Source organism: Polypterus senegalus, chromosome 15 (genome assembly GCF_016835505.1).
Source record: "Polypterus senegalus isolate Bchr_013 chromosome 15, ASM1683550v1, whole genome shotgun sequence".
Lineage (NCBI taxonomy): Eukaryota > Metazoa > Chordata > Cladistia > Polypteriformes > Polypteridae > Polypterus > Polypterus senegalus.
Window position 1 is genome coordinate 120,505,858 of NC_053168.1, and position 22,300 is coordinate 120,528,157.

Here is a 22,300-nt window from a genome sequence, read left to right on the forward strand (position 1 = left end):
TGGTGAATTACACACAATGCAATATTAAATTTAATTACGATTAGGTCTTGTTTGATTCCCGACCGGGGGGCTCTCTGAGTGACTGTGGATGCCCTTTGCGTGGGCTCTTCTTTCTCCAGTTTGCTCCAAACACATTCTGTCCACTTGATTAATGGCTGCAGATCTTCCAGCTGGGATATGTGATGTGGCGTCCCGGGCAGGGCTGGGTCTGGCCATGCGTTTAGTTGTTGCTGCCGGCTCAGCACCGCCGTGTAATGGATACACGCATAAGAAACAGCTGAATATTACATTTTAACATTATTTAGGATTACGGCGCGGCGAGTGTTAGTTGTAAGTGTATTTTAAACAGCATGCTACTGAATTTAGTTGAATTAAAAATGAGATGTAGTAGGGCAGTTTGCGCCGCAGCGTAATTAGATGCCCGTGTTTATAACATTCAATAATAAACTGCATTTTTTATTTTTGGGATTTAGTTGAATCTAATAGGGCTCATTTTGAAAATCCAAACTAAATCTTATGTTTTACAATCTGTCCCACCCGGAATTATTTTTTCCATACCCAACGAATCTTTTATGATGTTAACGGAGCGCTATAGGATTTGATTTCCACCAGGGAGTCCTTCAAACTGTAATAAGCAAAGCCCCTGGACTTGCTTCAAAGGGAATAGCTTTATGAGTTCCAGTGAGGATTATAGACATTAATTTATTTTTTAGGTGCCTTTCAGCTTGTTTGCTGGATTCTGGCATTGGCTTTCACTCCTTGTATTGCTCAAATGACATAAGAATCTAAATGGAGAGCGTGTTGCAGGGATCAAGATCCTTGGAGTAGTAGTAGGAGTCAGCAGAATGTCCGATTTTGGGGAATGTGTTTCGTTTATTTGCCGCCCCGTCCTTTTCTTGTTTTTCTCTGCACAAAACACACAGCCACCCGGGCAGGCACACCGCATTCCCGTTTTGCCTTGGAGATGATCTCTTCAATCCGGTGACATCCACAAGTAACGGTACTCGGATAGGTTCCACAGGTTTTAAAGGCCGACCAATTGATGTGCCTGAAAGACCCTGGGGGTCTCGTTCTGTTTCGGTTTTGACCACCTTTTTTTTTTTTGCTGTAATTTTGGAAGTTCGATTTTTTCTCTTGCTCTGTGCTTCATTCGCGCCTCGCCCGCATACACGCACTGTCGCAGTCGCATATTCCAAATTTATGATAAATATGACATCTTAAAAATGAAATCTAAATCTGTGCTTGTGTTTTTTTTTTTTTCCAGTTTGGAATTACTTTATGGGATGCTTCTTTTCTTTTCCATGAAGTGTTTTTGCTTGAAACGTGGCGGAAATGTGGGTGCGACATTCATTGGGTGTAGTCGTTTGGCGTCGTTTAATCGCTGCGTATAATATTTTGCGAAAAAAAAGAAAGAAAATCTCTACTAAGCAGGGCATACAATAGGAAAAAAGTAACGGAAGTTCAAACTTATTTGCGACAATAAAAAAAAAATGATAGTCTCTTAAAAATAATGGTTCTGAAATGGCATTTTACTGGATTGTGCGGTTCCTACTTACAACCATTGTTAGATAAATAATGACTTCATTTTGGGAAGGATTCTTTGCTTATCACATTGGTTCTTTGGGCTTTTCCGAACACGTGGGTAAAAGAGAAATCTTTAAATATATAGAAGGATACCTAGCAGGATATAAAAGATCAAGAAAACCTGTACTTAATGTAATTATATGCAGCAAGTAAGCTCTTTAAAAATAACGAGCCCGTTGGTGTTTCTCAGCTTAATGGTAATGTATGGAGCCTGTTATGGATCTAAACAACAGAAGGTTAGTTCAGGAGCCCAAAATGGTTCCCCTCTGGCATCGCTCTGAAGAGCCACTTTGGCACCTTTATTTTTAGGAGAGTAGGCACATTTTTTAAATTTCCGGGTCCTCTTTTTTTAACTCATATCATAATCTCAGTGTCTGAAACCCTGTCATTCATTTTAAGAAGTATTTGTATTCTCTGTTCTACTTGTTTGGGAGGCACTGCTGTGTGACCAATTCAATGACTTGGGTTCAAAGCTGCCCTGTGTGTGGATTTGCTTGTTTCTCTCCATACCTGCAGGGTTCTTCTCCCCCCATCCCCTCCACGCTGCATCAAATCTCAATCCAGACTATCCATAGCTCCTGGCTGGTGGGACAAGCTGCTCACCTCCATTCGAAATTCGGACTCCCTCAATGTGTTTGAGAAGCGTTTGTAGGCCGATATTAGCTTGTAAGGCAGAATGTGTGACTCGCTTGTATTTTGATCTGAGCTCCTCAATTGTAATGATCAATTTTGTACTCTCATCTTGTAACACTTGTTCTCAAACAGTCCCCCAGACGGACATTTCCTCGATTATGTTGACCTATTTTGTGAGTCGCTTTGGATAAGCAAATAAATGTAAATTTCCAAAGACATGCAGGTCGCATTCACGGGGTCTGTGAACAAGGCCTAGTGCGGGTGTGTGCCCGAGGTGCCCACAGTTGGATGGGTGTCCTGTTTCCGGTTGGTTCCCGTCTTGTGCCGGATGCTGCTAGAACAGGCTCCACCCCAACCCCCATGATGCATTATGGCTTGTCGATAAAAAGGCTGGGTGACCCAAAGGCTGTCTGTTGGCCTACTGTGAGTAAGGGTGGGTTTGTGTCTAACGGTGCCTTACTCACTCTTTGACTGATTTATTCCTTCAAATTCCTGAATTACTTATATTGGAAGATGCTTGTTGGGAAAATGAATGCTTGAATGTTCATAGTTTTACTCAAATTATGTAAGCATAGGCAAACTAATCAAATTACTCCTGCTAGTAAAAATAATGAAAGCCTCACTTCAGTTACAACAATGCCATTTCTGAACCAACTTTTATTTATAATGGGGTTGTGTGCAAGGGTGGGATGGTGACACAGTAGTGATGGTGCTGCTTCGCAAGAAGGAGGCCAAGGTTCTCCCCATGTCCGTGCGAGTTTCCTGCTACCGTCCAAAGACATGGAAGGTAGGTGGACTGGCAGCAGTAAACGTCCTCGTCCGTGTGTTCACCATGCGATGGACTGGCACCTTATCCAGAGATCATTCCTGCCTTGTAACTTCTGCCTGCTGAAATAGGTTCCTCCATCTTGCCCACAATCCTGCACAGGACACAGATTTAGAAAATGGATGAGTTTGTAGGCAGCTTAGTTGTGCTTTGACAGCAATGGAGCTGAAGCCCATCTCAGGGTAGACACGCAGGAATAGTTTAGTTTAGTCCGAGATCAGCCTCCGTGCATTCAGTTTCTTTTATATTCAGAAGCCTGTTATTGCGTTGTCAGACAGTCAAGATCTATATAGAGCCACAATCAGAAACATAAAGGCGCCTTAGTGATTCTTCAGGGCGATAGCACAGGGGGTTCCCAAAAGAACCGTCCCCATGAAAGTTCCAGAAAGAACTTTTATTTATTTAGACCTGTAGTAGTAGGGTGTTGTACCATGTTAGGCATTATGAGTGTATTGAGAAGTCAAACAGAATGATACCTTCTATTGGCTTATTAAAACGATTACAATATGCAAGCTTTCGAGGCAACTCAGGCCCCTTCTTCAGGGAACAATCAATTACAAACTAACCTGAAGAAGGGACCTGAGTTGCCTCGAAAGCTTGCATATTGTAATCGTTTTAGTAAGCCAATAGAAGGTATCATTCTGCTTGACTTCTCACTTTATTTAGACCTGTTACAGTTTCCATAAATAGCCATCAAATGATGCTGACAGATATTTCTATTTTATTTATATGATAATGCAGGCTCCGGTCAGGTTGACTTCACCTGTTTGTGTCCTGCTAGGCAGCCTACATTCTTAACAATCCTGGGTCCAAAATGTCATTTTACTGGATTGTGTGGTTCCTCGTAGAATTAATGTGAGGCAGAGAACCATTTAATTCCAGGAAAGGATCTTTGCAAATGAAATTGGATCTGCGGCCTTTAAAAATATTCCTAATATGCGGACATCTTTAGTGTATGGCAGGCTACCTAACAGGACACTACAGAGCAGTAAAACCCCGCCATAGCCCGTGTTAATGTGTGCAGTGAGAACCTATGGGAATTTCACAAATCTCTGATCGTCTCGTCATGGCAATATATTAAATGCGTTACAGATCTAAATAAATCAAAGTTCTTTCTGGAACCTTCTTTTTGGGAATCAAAAATGGTTCCCCTACTGCAAAGCTTAGCTTAGAAGAACCCCCTTGGCACCTTCATTTTTAAGAGTGTACACTACGCATTAAAGATTTTTGTTTTGTCCAAATAATTGGGACCATCTCAGAGTCCAAAGAACCAAATTGATATTCTAAGACTGAAAACGATTTTTTGTAAAGCAGGGGCTTCACATGGACTCCCGAAACCCAATACGGTGCCACTGAGGAATCACGGCTTTGAAGAGTGTAGCACTGGGTACCTCAGCGTACCCACACACACCTCCTCACTCACACCACACTCTTGTAAACAAGAACGTGTAACTCGCTTGTATTTTGTTCTGAGCTCCTCACTTGTAATGATCAGTTTTGTACCCTCGTTCTGTAACACTTGTTCCCAGACTGACGTTTCCTCAATTATGTTGACCTCTTTTGTAAGTTGCTTTGGATAAGCAAATAAATGTAAATCTCCAAAGACATGCAGTTCGCATTCACTGGGGTCTGTAAACTAGCCTAGTGCGGGTGGGTGCACAGATGAGGGGCCCACAGATTGGTGGGTGTCCTGTTTCCACCAGGCGTTCTTCAGGGCGATGCCGTTTGGATTATTTTTGGTTTCCAGTAGATCCATCCCACATGATAGTCTGGAACTTTCATTTATCTGGATCTGTAAACATTGTAAATAACCACAAATAGATGGCGACGGATTTGTGAAATACAAGTGGGCCGTGATTTGAAAACACAGGCTAAGTTCAAGTATTCTTAATCAGTTAGGGTCCTGCTACGTAGCCCACCATACATCAAAGATTGCAGATTTATTTTTCTCTACATATTAGGAAGTTTTTCTGAGCAAAAAACAATCAACATCATATGCCGAAAACCCTTCCCAGAATGAAATGGTGCTTTGTCAGGCAGTGGCTCTGTGAGGAACCACACAAACCAATAAAGAACCGTAAAATGCCATTACAGAACCAGGATTACTAAGAGTGCAGGCGGGGTTCAGATCAAATACTGTAAAGCTTCTTCTTCCATTAGGGGAACCATTTTTAGATCTCAAAACAACCAACTTACATGAAAGTCCCAGAACAAACCTTTATTTATTTAGGCTCGTAACAGATTTATAACCATGCATAACCCAAAGAGCTCCTGATAGTCCATCTGAGCAGTTAGTTGGTGAGATCTTATCCTCAATATTCTATCAGGAACTGAACCCCAATCCCTGAAGGTGTGAAGTGGAAGTGCTAACCACCAAAGCACTGCGCCGCCCTGCAGTTAATTCCACTCACTTCACTTTCATTACATTTATTCCGATATACTGTATATCATTCACGCCTGTGCAGCTCCTTGATGTACTGCACAGTCTGAACAATTCAAAATGGTTACATAATTTACAATGATATTATCTGCCACTAATAATAATCCATATTTTTAAAATAATAGTGTATATTGCATAAAGGGTACATTTATATAACTTCAGCAGTAATCAACTTATCTCACAGAGCAGTGTGCTCAATGGGCAGCTGCAGAACTCTGTGCAGATTTACCAATATTAGCCACCAAATCATAAAAAATATAAAAGTCCACGGCAGACGTGCACAGCTTCCTCCACAAACGTCTGTAGCTGCACATGTAGTTCTTGAGGGGGCCTCTGCAGTGCAGTTGGAAACATAATGACTCGATTCCAAACAAATGTAACAGCACATGTAGAAATGATCATAAAGTTAAGTGTTTCAGATTCCAGAAATTCCACGTGTGGCGGTGTTCACCCTCCCTACACCTTATCAAGCTTTAGAAGATATTTTTAGAGGCGTCTGGACTGCACAGTTTAGGGTGTTTTGGGTGGTGAGCACCCCCAACTACAAACTACAATTTTAAATCCATCTTCTAATAGTCTGCTGGATAGACACGTTATTCCTATCCTTGTGTTCCTTTTTTTATCGTAGAGGTTTGTTACTTTGCCCAAAAAACCCCATAAAAGTTCTAAATAAATAGAGTTGGCCGAGCCCCGTGTTGAGACTTGAGGCAGAGACTCATCGGCGTGTGTCGACACGAGTAAATGACTGCTTTATGGCTTTACGTCAGGGGTGTGTGTGTGTGCCTGAGATATTAGATTCAGGCTTTTAGTGTATGCTTTGTAAAGACTTTTCCTAAAAATAATAATTTAGTTAAACGCTGTGTCAGTTTTTTTTTTTTTTTTGGAAAGTAGTTTTTTTGTCTGTCGTGCAAAGGACATATCCTTTGGAGTAATCATTTTTCTATTTTTTCTTATTGAATGTTGGCCAAAATTCTGTTGCAGTGACTTGAGGCTGTAGTTTGACTGTGAGTTCACCATCCCTGTAAATATGCATTATTCCAGCTTTAAAGCAGTAGTAATCCTTGCAAGCTGCAGGTTTATCAAGTTGAATCTGTTATTGTCTGGCTGTTTAGAGATTATGTCCTGACTGACTGGCGGGTTTATCTGGATTAGCTGTCATCTCTTTACAATGTGTTGCCCTCCGAGTGGCTTAACCAGCTAACCGCGTCCATCCAAAGTGCAGATAATGGAATGGTACAACTCGGTTCTGGGAAGGTTTAGGCGTCTAGAAGCCTCTCTTTTTCTAGATATGCTGATGCTGGTTAAGGATGGTGAACTCTAGACTGCTTCACGGTCTCGTCGACTTCATACCCAGACAGACACGCAGCACGCTGCAAAAGAGCAGATAATGACGTCTAATTGTAGCTTAAATTATGGAGCTTTTGTGTTTGTGAACTCTTGCTTTCTTTCGATGAGCTACAATTTTTGCTGCATAAGTGAATGGCAAATCAGTATGATTTTCCGCTTAAATGATATGCAAATTATGTAAAAAAAAAAGAAAGAAAAGTTCAATTTTGATATTTTCTATTTTAAATTTCAGGCTGGCATGCCTAAAATCATGTTTGCTATCTGAAATGCCATGATTAAATGAAAAGCTGATGAACCAGACAGACAAAGCAGAGGAGGGGAAGAAATCGATGAATGAAGTGACCAGTGTGTAGTAGCTGTCCGGAGCACACAGACAGGGTGGGCATCAGGGTGTAACGTTACAATTACTAGACTGACGTCATGCCAGCTGTGAACCTCACATCAGAACTTCACATCAGAATTCCTAATAACCAATCCCTTCACAGTGCTAATAAAAAAGAAAAAAAGCAATCAGCAAATAGCAATCAGAAGAGGGGGACGTTGTTGAATGTTTCAGGCTTGAGGAACGTAATAAAGCTTGGCTTGTGTGTGTGTGGACTGGTAATCAGTTGGGCAGTTAGAAAAGGTTGAGGGCAGGGTGGTCTTACGATCGGGGAAGTTGAAAAGTAGATGTCACTGATGCTGTCTGTCATTCTTTGAGCCCTGACTATCAAATGCACTGAATAACACAATAATAAGTGGGCAGCATGGTGGCACTCCTGCCTGATCGCTTCAAAGACCCAAAATTCAATCCTGGACACAGATTGCGTCCACATGAGATGCTGCATGCACATCAGTGTCCTTCTGCATCCTGAAAGGCAGTAAAGTCCACATTTGACACCCCTGTGTGTGTGTGTGTGTGTGTGGTAGGGGCCTGAGGTGTTTGATGGCACCCTACTGTGCGCTGGCATTTTGTCCATGCCTGGCACCTAATGCTGTTGGGATAGGCTTTGGCAACTTATAAGCTAGTAAGGTAAAGGTATATTAAGACACTATATAAATAAAATGCATTATTATTATTATTATTATAAAAAGAAACACAATTATTATTATTATTATTAAAGAAAGAAACACATGTTTGGAAAATGGACTAATTTATAGGAATAATAAGATCTGAAGAAATGGGGTGTTTGAAAATGTCATTCTGTCTATGTTTTGATAGAAGTTAACCTAAATGACAAATCTTTCTTTCTTTCTTTCTTTCTTTCTTTCTTTCTTTCTTTCTTTCTTTCTTTCTTTCTTTCTTTCCATTCAGTCACAATGCCTGATTTTTAATGGAAACCCCACCCCTGTACATACAAGTGCCAACCGGCAGCATCTGTGTTCTTCTGTTTTCATGCATTGCTCCATATTCCCAGTTCCACAAAGCTCCATCTATCTATCTATCATATAGTGCCTTTTCTATCTATCTATCTATCTATCTATCTATCTATCTATCTATCTATCTATCTATCTATCTATCTATCCTTATTTAATAAGGTGCCTTTTTCTATCTATCTATCTATCTATCTATCTATCTATCCTTATTTAATATGGTGCCTTTTTCTATCTATCTATCTATCTATCTATCTATCTATCTATCTATCTATCTATCTATCTATCCTTTTATTCTTTTTTATAAACTATTGATCCAGTTATTTTGTGCGCACAGTAGTCACAGTGGTCCTCATTTTCTTGTTCTCCCTTTTTAAAACGTAACCAAAATGGCATTTTCTACAGATCAGAGTTAATTCCCGGCCACGTGTATACCGTGTTACATTATTGTTTAAATAACCTTTTCCAGGTATAAATGTGATTTTTTTTTCATGGCTCCAACATTTGAACAAAGCTGCCATACACTCACTGAGCCCAGAGGACAGATCAGGTGAAGCTCTGTTCAGAGGTTAGGTGATCTAATAGATACGTCTTTGAGTTTAAAAGCGATACGCTTAAAGTTGCATTGTTTCATCTCGATAAAATGATTCAATTGCATCCATTTTTTCCTTGAAGTACCTGCCGTATGGGCTGCTCGTGCTTTCCTTCTTTCTCGACTGCCACATCCCCACTAATATACTGTTAGTGGCCTCTATTGTGTTCAGAATGCGACAGCTAGATTTTTGACTGCTGTAAAGGCTTGTGATCTTGTAGCGCCTCTGTCTGTAGAAGTAGACTGGTTGTGAGTGAAGACTCACTCTTTCAATTTAGAACTTAAGATCGAATTTAAAAACTGTTCTGGAATATTTTTATACAGTGTAAAACAGGACTAAAAGTCATTAATTCTTTATAATAAAACGAGAGGTACACACTTAACAATTTTCTTATTCCAACTTTAGAGTCTTGGGGGAACAGAATGCTATCCCGACAGTATGTCCAGTACATAAAGGGGGCATAGCCCATTTACACAAACGGGGGGCAATTTGGAATCGTAAATACTGTATTGTATTGTGTTAGTGAAGTGGCCGTGATAGGGTGACCCTCTGGCTCTGTGAGAAGACTTACTTGTGTCATGTTTTGTGTATTGTACGGGCATCCCATTTTGTTACACCCATTGCATGCACAACCTACCTGGATGGTGGGGGTGTTTGGCTCTCTCTGAATTACCTTTCCCAAGATTTCTTCCATTTGTATTCCCTTACAATGTTTTTTTTTTTTTCTTGTCTTCTTAAGGAGTCAAGGCTGGGGGAAATGTAAAAAAACAGGCCCTGTTAAAGCCTACTAAGGGATTCTTTGGGCTGTGCAGGAAATAAATTTTTTGCTGTTGTATGTCCTTAAAAGTAATCATTTTTCAAGTTTTTACTTTTTATTATGGGGACAAAAATGTTCTTGCAATGACGTCAGGCCTTAGCTTGACTTAGAGTTTAGCATGCCTGTAAATATGCATTATGTACCAAGTAGATACAGGGAGAACAGGGAGGGTCTTCACAGATAAGCAACTGCATGTGAAATTCAAGCACAGGATCTGTGAAGAGCCACCATGTCACCCTGTAGCAACATAATTAGAAATAGAGGATCCTCTACATTATTGTAGGTTAGACATCATGTCACACATTTTTATACCTGTAATAAATTCTTACGATTGAGAATATTTTACGGAATCTTCCCTCCACTCAGAAAAAAAAATATGATTACATTATTTTGCAAAAGTATTTCATTATTGCACAAAAGTATTGTTTTATTTCAGAACATCACTGCATTATTCTGCAATAATTATGTTGTTACTTTGCAAAGATCTTGCCTGCTTCTGCCATTATCATTGTGCGTGTACACGATTCTGTCATCTAATTGAGCTTTTGACGGAGAGATTAAGCACATGTGTAGCTTGCAATCAAGTGACAAGACCTGAACAAAAGTTACAGGCATACATTTAATTTTAATCACATTAAAATGTACTCAATTTTCATTATTTTAACATAGGTACAGTAATAACACAGAGCTAACATCCCTACTTCACTCACAGAACGCTTGCATGTTCTCCCTGTGAATTTGTGGGCTTAATAGTATTAGTGAGTGCGTTTACCTGGGGATGTGTCCGTAATATTACTCAATTAACAAAATATGTTTACTGTGAAGTAAATCACATCTGTATACTCTTTCTATTCCCAACACGTGGCACCAAACAGTTGAGGTCTGAACACTAGCTGCCACACCATCAGATCGCACTGTTTCAAAATATCAGTTTGCACATAAGTGGATTAATGCTAGACAGGCATTTTATTCATAGGTGTATGTTACTTGATTGTATGCGGCACACTCTTTTGTGACTGGTTACACAGGTCCAGTGTACCGTCCACCATGTTTACTTCGTGCTGCTGTGATAATCGCTGGCTCTCTGTGATCCTAAACTGGGAAAAATTTAACTGACATGCAGGATTAAATGTATATGAATATAAGATCTTTTCGATTCTACTCACTTGATTGCACGCTACGCTCATACTTAACCACTTCCTCAATGGCAGTAACTAGATGGCCTGAGCATGCGTGTTAGCGATCCACTTTTGCATTAAAACGCAACAACTATTACAGACTAATGCAGTAATTATTGCAAAATAATGCCGTTATTTGTGAAAAAGTGCAATCATTATTGCAAAATGTAATCATTTTTGCACATTAAAGCAATACTTTTGTGAAATCGTATCATTTTTTTGGGTGGCAAGAATAAGCTTTTGTATTTAGCTTACTTAGGTGAATGAGTTTTTGGAAAAAAATGCTTGAAAATGAAAACTGGTTGCATAAGTGTGCACACCCTTTTAACGTGTCATTTTCAAAAATCAATTATTTCTCAGATCAAAAGAATACAAAATAAACAAATAAGAAATGAAATGCAGTTTTTCAAAACCGATCCTGATGGGCTGAGGCAGTTTTCGAAAAAAACGAGGTCATCTTTCCAACAGCTCGGGTATAAATCAAAAAGTTCGCTTGTAGTGTTAATTTCTAAGGCGCTCGATGGCACTGCCACTTTAATTTACAATTTGACGGTGTATTAGCCCATCTACCTCTCCTCACCAGCTTCACTTACATGAGGCGTTTGTGTTAACGGTATATTTATGTGGGATGATAACACTTTTAGAACATTTGTGCCCAAAATTGGAGAGCGCACTCCTCCACCAGAGTCTTTCACGGTTATTTAAAAGCCTTTAATGACCTGTTGGTTTAAGTCATTAAGCTTGTGAACTTTTTCAAATCCTGTGAATTCCTATATGCTGTCAACAGGGTTTCTCATCCTGGCACTCACATGTCATTGAGAGTATGGAACCAAAAACTTGTGGTCCAGATGAAGTTACTTTTATATTAACGCAACCTTAATAAAGAGAATACACTAAATAAAACTATGAATTTTTTTTGTTTTAATTGTCTGATTATTATTATGATGAAGTTAGAATTATCGCATTACTCATCCATTCTCGAACCCACAGGATTCAGGATTGTGGTGAGAAAAACCAGCTAGTTACGAAAAAATAAAAAATAAATAGTCTGATTATATTGTTAAAATAAAATTACACTTAACACATAATTGAACCCGCACAAACGTATTTGGAATAATGGCCAGAAAAGTCACCTTGTTTTAGGGAAATTAATTCTTCAGGTCGGCTTGTTTCAGTGTTTTACTGGCATGATGGAAGTGTGTGGCATTCAAGTTGAAGACAGGTAACTGGAAGCAGAGTAACATAAGTGGAAGAAAGACAGGGTATCACATCGTGAAAACGTGTTTGTTAGGACGCTGTATACTGTAAGTGAAATATTATGGCCATTAAGGTTCTGCTGCTTTATCATGTATTGCACCATTGTATGTCAGGTCCCTAAAAGGTGTTACTCATAAATAGCATTTATTATGGAGGATACATTGAGTATTTCTACTTTTGTAAAATTTGTTCACCTGATGGGAAAACAAAGGTGTCAACTTCAATACAAGCAGCAAGACGTAGCTCGACAGAAAATCTGTAGACCACCAACATGAATTCACGTTACACCCAAAAACTTTAAACACGGCACCAGCTTCTTCTAGTTTTTAAGTTCAGACGATTTGACCTTAGTCTGATTATATTATAATAATTAAGTGAAACTTAAAATATTATTTAACCCACACAATCCACTTTGGGATAATGGTGAGGAAAAATCACCTTCTTTTAGAAAAATAAATTCTTCAGGTCGGCTTATTTCAGTCTTTTACTGGCATGATGGAAGTGTGTGGCATTCAAGTTGAAGACGGGTAACTGGAAGCAGAGTGAGGTAAGAGTAAGAAAGACGGGATCACGTCATGAAAACGTGTTTGTTAGGAAGCTATATACTATGTGTGAAAAACTGGCAGCAGTGTCAGTGATGAGTAAGGAAGACAGGGAATCACATTGTGAAAATATTTTATTATATTATTTTATTAGGAAAGCCACCTAAAGGGAGAACAATATGCCAACTTTAATGAAAGCAGCAAGATGTAGCTCAAAAGAAAATATGTGGACCTCAAACAGGAATTCACATTACACCCATAACTTAAACATAACAAGCCTCTTCTAGTTTTAATTTCAGATGATTTGACCTTAGTCTGATTATATTGTTAAAATAAAATTAGACTTAACACATTATTGAACCCACACAAACGTATTTTGGAATAATAGCCAGAAAAGTCACCTTGTTTTAGGAAAATAAATTCTTCAGGTCAGCTTGTTTCAATCTTTTACTGGCATGGTGGAAGTGTGTGGTATTCGAGTAGAAGATGAGTAGCTGGTAGAAGAGTGAGGTAAGAGTAAGAAAGACAGAGAATCACGTCGTGTAAATGTGTTTGTTAGGACGCTATATACTGTAAGTGAAATGTTGTAGTCATTAGTGTTTTGCTGCCTTATCATGTATTGCACCATTGTCTGTCAGGTCCCTAAAAGGTGTTATTCATAAATAGCATTTATTATAGAGGATACACTGAGTATTTCTACTTTTATAAAATTTGTTCATCTGAAGGGACAACAAATGTGACAACTTTAATAGAAGCTGCAAGGCGAAGCTCGATAGAAAATCTGTGGACCACCAACGTGAATTCACGTTACACCCAAAACTTTAAGCACGGCACCAGCCTCTTCTAGTTTTTAATTTCAAATGATTTGACCTTAGTCTGATTATAATGTTATAATAAAGTTAGACTTAACACATTATTGAACCCACACAAACTTATTTGGGATAATGGCCAGAATATTCACCTTGTTTTAGAAAAATAAATTCTTCAGGTCGGCTTGTTCCAGTCTTTTACTGGCATGATGGAAGTGTGTGGCATTCAAGTAGAAGACAGGTAACTGGCGGCAGAGTGAGGTAAGAGTAAGAAAGACAAGGAATCACATTGTGAAAATATGTTATTATATTATTTTATTAGGAAAGCCACCTAAAGGGAGAACAAATATGTCAACTTTAATGAAAGCAGCAAAACGTAGCTCAATAGAAAACATGTGGACCACCAACAGGAATTCACGTTACACTCAAAACTTAGACATGGCACAAGCTTCTTCTAGTTTTAAGTTCAGACGATTTGACCTTAGTCTGATTATATTATTATAATAAAGCTAAACTTAACACATTATTGAACCCACACAAATGTATTTGGGATACGTTGTTTTAGAAAAATAAATTCTTCAGGTTGGCTTGTTTCAGTCTTTTACTGGCATGATGGAAGTGTGTGGTATTCGAGCTGAAGACGGGTAGCTGGTGGCAGAGTAAGTTAAGAGTAAGAAAGACAGGGAATCACATCGTGAAAATGTGTTCGTTAGGACGCCATATACGTGAAATATTATGGTCATTAATGTTCTGCTGCTTTATCATGTATTTCACCATTGCCTGTCAGGACCCTAAAAGGTGTTCTTCATAAGGGGTTCTTATTGTGAAGGATATAATGAGTATGCTATTTTTTTTATTATATTATTTTATTAGGAAAGCCACTTGAAGGGAAAACAAATATGCCAACTTTAATGAAAGCAGCAAAACGTAGCTCAATAGAAAATATGTAGACCGCCACGTTACATCCAAAACTTAAAAATGGCACAAGCTTCTTCTAGTTTTAAGTTCAGAAAATATGACCTTAGTCTGATTATATTCTCATAATAAAGTTAAACGTAACACATTATTGAACCCGCACAAACGTATTTGGGATAATGTTGAGAAAAACCACCTTGTTTTAGGAAAATAAATTGTTCAGGTCGGCTTGTTTCTGTAATTTATCGCCATAGCGGAAGTGTGTAGCATTCAAGTGGAAGACGGGTAACTGGTGGCAGTGTAAGTCAAGAGTAAGGAAGGCCAAAAATGTGTTTGGTAGGACGCTATATAAGTGAAATATTGTAGTCATTAATGTTCTGCTGCTTTATCATGATTTTCTTCACTGTCTGTCGGGGCCCTAAAAGGTGCTCTTCTTATTGTGAAGGTAAAAAGAGTATGCTATATTTTTATTATAATATTTTATTAGGAAAGACACCTAAAGGGAGAACAGATACGTCAACTTTAATGCAAGCAGCAAGGCATAGCTCAATAGAAGAGAAGTAACTGGTGGCAGTGTAAGTTAATAGTAACAAACGCTGAAAACCTCTTTGTTTAGGATGCCATTTAAGTGACATATTGTACACTCTTTATTAAAAGTCCTGGTGCTTTAATGACATTTTATGGTTCTTTACTGGGTGGTGTAGCTCCGTGTAGAACCATTGCTTGACAAAAACACCATTTCATTGTGTATGAAGTCGGTTCTTTGTGCTTCGAATAAACGTCCAAATATGTAGAAAAAAAAACAGCTGAAATCTTTCGTGTTTGGCAGGACACTGGCACTGCCTGTTATTGTTACAGTGACGTGGTATGCAGCATCAGTCCTTTGAAAATCGGGACTCATTGGTATTCCACAAATCTGTTGCCATCTATTTGTGGATTTACTGCATGGAGCTTGTTATGTATGTAAATAATTAAAAGTTCTTTCTGGAACCTTCATGTGGACAGGTCTTTTGGGAACCAAAAATGGTTCTGCTATGGCATCTCTCTGCAGAATCAGTATGGCACCTTTATTTTTAAGAGTCTAGTCATCCATTTTTGCTGCTTTATCATTGCCTATCAGGGCCCTTTTTCAGCTAAGAGGTTTTATTCGTAAATTGTACTTGTTGTGGGGCCTAAAATGAGCATACGTTATTTTTTATTATTTCTTGTATTTTGTTAAGAATGATACAAATGTGGAATGTTTAGTGCCAGCAAAAAAGCATAGCTCAGTATACAATGTGTGGAGTGCCAACAAGAGTTCACGTTACACACAAAACTTACAGCAGGGCCTTCTAGTTTCGATTTAACTTCAGACAGTGTGAACTTGGTCTGAAGGTCATGTTAAAGCCAAAACAAAATCTTCCTGGAAATATATGAACTCTTGTGCTTTTACTAAATGAAAAGAAAAAAAAAAACACAATGCATTTGAGGTTCCTTCAGGGCAGGCACTTTGTCCGCAGACAGCCGCGTAAATGATGTGTTTCAGTGCTGCGCTCTGTGCGTTTTAAAGATGACCGCACGGAAACACACCAATCTGTTGGATTTTACTCGATTGAATTGTAGACACGGCTTTGCTTTTGCAGTGCCCCATACCGCTCTCTTGTTACGACACATAAATATTAGGCCGTGTCATTTATTCAGGCACATTTTACATTTTAATAAAGCTGCCACAACGTGTATTTCTTATGCTTTGTTTTTTTAGCCTTATGCTGTTATTTTGAAGTACACGTTCAGATTATGCTTATTTTAAGCAGTCATTTTTTGATTAGATTAGATTTGATTAGATAGAACTTTATTTGTCCCCAGGGGGAAATTTGGCTTTTAACAGAAGCTTTTTAAATAAATAAATACATAAATAGGTAGATAAGGAAGTAAATAAATAAATCTACACTCACTGGAATTAGTTTAAAGCAAGGCAAATTCAAAAGAAAGAAAAGTTCTGAATTATTCATTCATTCATTTACATTTATTTATTATTTCGCATTACCCTTTTCTGTTTTTTGTTTAAGCCAGAATTAAGTTACGATTCCAAAGCTTTATTCTATTCATCCAAAAATGGACCCGATGAGAAGACACAGGCGGGCCCGTCGCATAATCCCAGTCCCCGTGACCCACCGCTCTGCCCAGACACACTCGTCATCTAATTATCAGTGTCTCATCGAGGGTGTTGGGGTAGGCAATGCTTCGCCCAAACACCCTGCTGCTTTTGTCGAAACCCATGAACACTTAATCACAACGTGATCAGATCACTTTCTTCTGTCTTGGTTATTTTTCGTTTTGACTTGACATAATATAATCACGTCTTAAGTTTCAAGTTGCAAATATCAAGCTGGATTTATGTGCTCTTTCATAGTGTATTGAGTAGAGGCTCATTCTTTTTCTTCAGTGCTGTTTTCCAGTGGCCCGGCCTGCGTCCTTCTTATTTTTGGTGCCTCACAAAGCTGCAGCCACACTAAGTTAACTTTATACTGAATGTGCACATCCATAGGTTTCTGAAGTCCATCTGTAATAGAAGAAAATAAACCAGTTAATGCAAAGAAACACTGCTTTGTAACCCCAGGTACACATTCTTTATTGTACAGAGTTACGGAGTTATGCTTAAAACTGATGGGCATCTGCACTTCCATTTTTTTACTCACTTTGCCATATTCAGGTTTGAGGAGAGCCGGGGCTTTTCTTTCAGACAAAAGACAGACAACTCAGATCTGCCCTGGACTACGTGCCATGTCATCGACAAACTCACAGAAGTACTGGGGCAGACAAAACCCAAACATGAGCAGGCCGAAGGTGGCACCCCACACTCCATGATGCTCTCACGCTATGCAGTGTGCCATTGTGTCAAACAAAATGAAAAGGCTCTTATTATTTATTACAGTGACTGGGCACATTTTATGGCTTCAGGGACATGCTGATAATATTTATCAAGAAAAGAGGGGAAAAAAAACAGTTGTATTCAACTGCCGAATGTGATTTGTAACAATTTAGGAAGGACAAGAGTGCTGACAAGCAAGTATATTTAGACAATTGAAACACCCCGAGGAGATGGCAGCCAAGTTGAACGTGCCTTCCAAAATGTCTGGGCAGGCAGTACATGCCAATGCTGTACCAGCGAGGCAGAGCAGTTTGAGAGGTGAGGGAAGGTTAAGATCATCCGAGGCTTTTCATTTATCATACGTATAGTGCAGACAAAGCAGAAACAAAAACCACGGCCTTACAGCTCCAATCCAGCCACTATCGAACTATCAGACTGCTTAATCCAGTATGGAAGGTGAGGTGTGTGTGTGTCGCAGTTTTGAACATTTAAAAGGCTAATGGCATGGCATTGTGTCCTGCAGTTGAAGTGGTTTGCATGTAAAGGATAAGGGGCTCGCCAGAAAACTAAAATGGGATACGTGAGCCTGAACACTGTAACCTGATCCATCTGGGAGGGTCTGAAAAACTCCAAGGAGAAGAGGGAAAGACGCAGTGAAAAACGGCCTTCGCGAGACTGGAGACGCTTTGCTAGCACTGGGGTGGCAAGCCCTGCTGTTTGTCTTCATGCATTTGTCATTTATGTTAAAAAAAAAAAAAAAATTAGAGATTAAACTCAAGAAACTTGTCACCCGGCTTTAATGACCAGTAGCAGTGGCACTCATAAATTAAAAAAATAAAATAAAATCCACTCGGGCAAAATATATGCTTGTGAACTGACGTTTTTGTACGTCCCATGGATTCTCAGAGATGTTAGATCAGTAGAAGCAAAGGACTTTGGATATGAAGCTTTCAGAATGAAGTTGCTATTTCTGAGCAAAGTGTCCTAATAATGTTATTATTTAATTGTCAAACCATTCATTCATTTCCACACCTGCCTGTGGTGGTCCTTATCAGCCCTAAAATATTGCTGCTTACGATGGCCACAACCATTACTACTGCTGGTAATAATATTTATAATAATAATTATTACAACATTCCCACCTGCACTTACTAGTGTGGGTCTTTGTTATCAGAAAACCAAAGCTCTTCTTATTCTTATTATGATTACTATTTCCTGGAATAGTCCTATTGCTACCTAGACCAAGACATAGGACAGTTTTCTGTGATGTGTATACATGAATATATTATTATTTTTATTATTATTATTAGTAGTAGTAGTATTAATCTATTCAAATATTCTTTTTTTTCTAGTTATTGGTGTTTATTGTCAAAACTATGATAATTTTCCTACTGCTCCTACTACCATAACTATTACTACAACTATTATTATTTTTATTATTATTACTATTACTTGTCAAAAACTCAAGTTTTTCATTCCTATTAATGAAGCTATTATTTTCATATTAAAATGAGATTACAACTGTTATTCTTACTATTCTTATTGTAATTATTTCTATAATAGAAATAACAACAATAATAATAACAACAATAACAATAATTTGTTTTTATTATTACTATTGTTATTATTATTATTATTATTAGGTGTTAATCCTGCCTTGTGCTCCGTGACTGCTGGAATAGGCCTTAGGTGCCCTGTGACCCTGCCCTGGATAAGCATGTTACAAAATATGGTTGTATTATTATGATTATTATTATTATTATTATTATGTCATCTTAATATACACCTGCTAATGCGTGCAGTCACTGCTACAATATTGTTGTTTTTATATTTTTGATGCTATTATTACAGCAACAGCTGTTGGTAAATATTACTATTAATTTTGGGCCAGATTATCCATTTTCCGTGCCTGTTTATGCTGAGTTATCTTCAACACACCAAAGTGCTGTTACTACAACTGCTCTGACTATTACTACTCATTATTGTCGTTATTATTAGATATCCATTTTCTCCAGCATTGGTCATGCTGGTTATTATCAAGGCCATAATAATGTAACTACTGCTGCTACTAGTTATTATAATGATGATGATAATGATTTTTATTTCCAAACATTCATTTTTCATCTACTGTTCCAGTTGATGCTGGTCGTTATCAAAACTATGCTCATTTTGCTACAGTATTACTATTTTCACTATCACTCTTATTATTGTGATGTACATGTTATATTGTGATAACCTTCGTATCGCTGTTTTGATTTTACTTATTATGTTATAATAATTGCAGACAGGGATAAGAAAATGAAGTGCATACCTGCATACACACACATCATTTGAGGGGTCTGTGTCTTACAGTGCCCATGATTTTGATCAGAAGCACGGAGCTCATTATAAGCCAATCAAGATTGCACGTGTTGCCCACCAAAATGGCTGCAAAAACACCATTGAGAATTTATGGATAAACTTTTCCTTGCACCCAAACTAACCCTATTTAAATGTTTGTATATTCATTTTCAGTATTTAGTAAGCTTGGGCTGTTTTTAGTCCTTTACTCCCGTTTCGGTTGCCTCTTCAGTTTCTGTTCTTCCTGGCCGTGGTCTACGTATTTTTATTCCTTTTTAATTGCTGCAAGCACCTCCAATTGCTTATTTGCATCGCACAAGCACTCCTCCAAAGGAAGCAGCTCTGACCAGGCCGTGGCCCCACTCTGTACCCGCTCCTAAAATGAAAGTGCCATCTGTTTGTGTTAGAAAGCACAGTGCTATCTAGCGAGGTGCACAAGACGCGAGTGAGTCAAAGCTTTTTGAGTTTCCAGGCTGTCCATTTTAGTAAAGCCTGAGTGAAAGGATGGGAGGTGGGAGTGAAATGAATTGGGGGTCTGCAGAGGGTTGAGATGCCACCGTTTCCTCCTAGCAACACAAATAACAGTACAGTAAAAGTTCATTTGAAAAACTTGGAGCAAGTGAAATGGAAGGAAAACGAAGCGTGTGCTGAGCAGGAGAGTGAAATACGAGATTTCTGCCGACTTTCCACGCCGAGCCTCAATGCAAATCACCCGGCGAGCAGCTCACTTTGTGCGCAGCCTTGTCACTTTACTCTTTGCCTGCCATTTTCTCTTACTCTTTGTTACCAAACAATATACACAAAGTTTGAAATAGTGATGATAACATACAACATATTAAAAAAAAATCTGCAATTTTTCTGCTTTTACTCAGGCTTCAGTCTAATTTTTTGTATCAGGGTTGTATGAAGTACTTGAGGCCCGTGTGTTTAAGTGCCGCATTAGTTTGATTTTAACAGCATCTTAGATTGAAATGCTTGTCTGTTTTGTGGTAATAAGCTTGGCTTAATGACACTACACTTTTGGCATTTCATTTAATGACTATTATTTTTTTTAATAAGCTAAAGCAGTAAATATGCTGCAAGTAGCCTCACAGTGCACTTCTGCTCCTTGCTTGACCTTAGCCGGTCACTTCCTGCACTGTCCATTCATGTGCAGTAAGTTGTTTTTATTTTTATAATAATTTAAAACATGTAAAAAATGCATATTTAATTTGTATATTACATTTAGAACATTTGTAATGTCCAAATTTAACAAAACTAAATTGCCAGAAAAAGGAAAACAGTTGAATAAATCTGATGTCAGGCCACTTTCACTTCGCCTGTGATTTAACTCCTTTGCTGTTCCGCCTTTAAGGCTATGAGTTTTTATGTTTTTCTTTCAGAGTAATGACCACCAGGGTCTCTCCCTTTCCCTCTTTCCCACTCTTAAAACATGGCTAATATTTAGTCGGGTCACTCCAGAGCTGCATTTTTAGGTATTCCCCTGAGCAACCGAGCAGTTGGTGTTCGTTTAACAGCTTGAAAGATAAAACTTGTGCTTTGTGGCCTCAGGAGTCTAGGAAAATAATTAGCACAAAAATAAAATTTGATTTTAATTTATTCATTCTGGATGGAAATATTTTTAATAATTTCTGTGAGATACAATGAAGCAAATAAAAGCACTTAAATATAGATTTCATTATTTACACTTTTACGGGATTGTCCAGTTCTTAATTTTAGTTTGATTATAAACTTCTAATAGCTTTTTGAATATGTGCCAGGTGTGCAAAGTTTATAACTGAATGTGCTTGTGGCTGTAAATACACAATCTTAATACAGAATGAGAAGATTTAAATTATTAAATGCTGCTAGAACAGACCTTTCTATTTTTAAGTAGGCAAAAACCAATGGAAAACTATAAACTCGTCAGGACGTTGACACCTTTCACCGCTGGCCGTCATGTCTCTTCACAGTTAGCCTCAGTCTTGGCCGGGCTGTTAAAAGGAAGCAAACAATAAACAGCGACTGGCGCAAAAGTGACAGAACAAACTTGTAGGATTGAAGGATGACACGAGAAGCTGCCAGCTGTGTTTGCTGGAGTTGGGGTCCGTACTTCTCATCGGCGTCAACAGACACGTGTGAACATCGCCGTCTCACCTCTGTGCTGCATTCAGATCACATCACCAACCGGGCAGCTGGACTCGGCCTGTCCCATTTAAGGGAAGAGCTTACGTCCATTTCTTTATACTCGTTGTTTTTCTCATTTGTTGTTATTATTGAATAATTACAGAACAGTGACTGAATCCATTTTCATATTGCTTTCTTCCAAGATAGCACTAAGCTACTTGTAAAATGATATTCATATAAAATATTAATGACAAAATTGTACTCATTAAATTTGCACTGTGATAAAAAAAAAAACTGCAAAGATAATGGTAATGTATACACAGTAAATTTATAACTATTCTACACCAATGTCAGAAAAGTACATTTTCTTAATATTTTTGTAATGAATGCTTTTTGTTTTCTCATTGCATAAATTAGAGGGGCAGCAAACAACACCAACAGGGAGTTAGTCATGCCAGTCTGCGGCCTGAACACAAATTACAGCAAATGCAATACTTCAAAAAATATCACCCGAATATGCTATATTTTTTATATTTTCCTTACCTCACGTAACCTGAAGTGATGGCCCAGATTTTTTTTAAATCTCAGGTTTACCTGCAAAATGGAGAAAAAAAGGCTTCTGATAAAACACAAGCCAATGGTGACCAGTGCTGTAGAACGGCAAACGATGTGAAAAAGAAAATATCATGTTACTTGTGTCATGTAATCC

The 22,300-nt window shown here is 38.3% G+C and overlaps 1 long non-coding RNA gene across 1 annotated transcript in view; it reads left to right on the plus strand.

Annotated features, from left to right (window-relative positions):
* LOC120515634 overlaps positions 1-22,300 on the plus strand; it is a 154,298-nt gene that overhangs the window by 3,532 nt on the left and 128,466 nt on the right. The gene's annotated exons all lie outside the window — the stretch shown is intronic.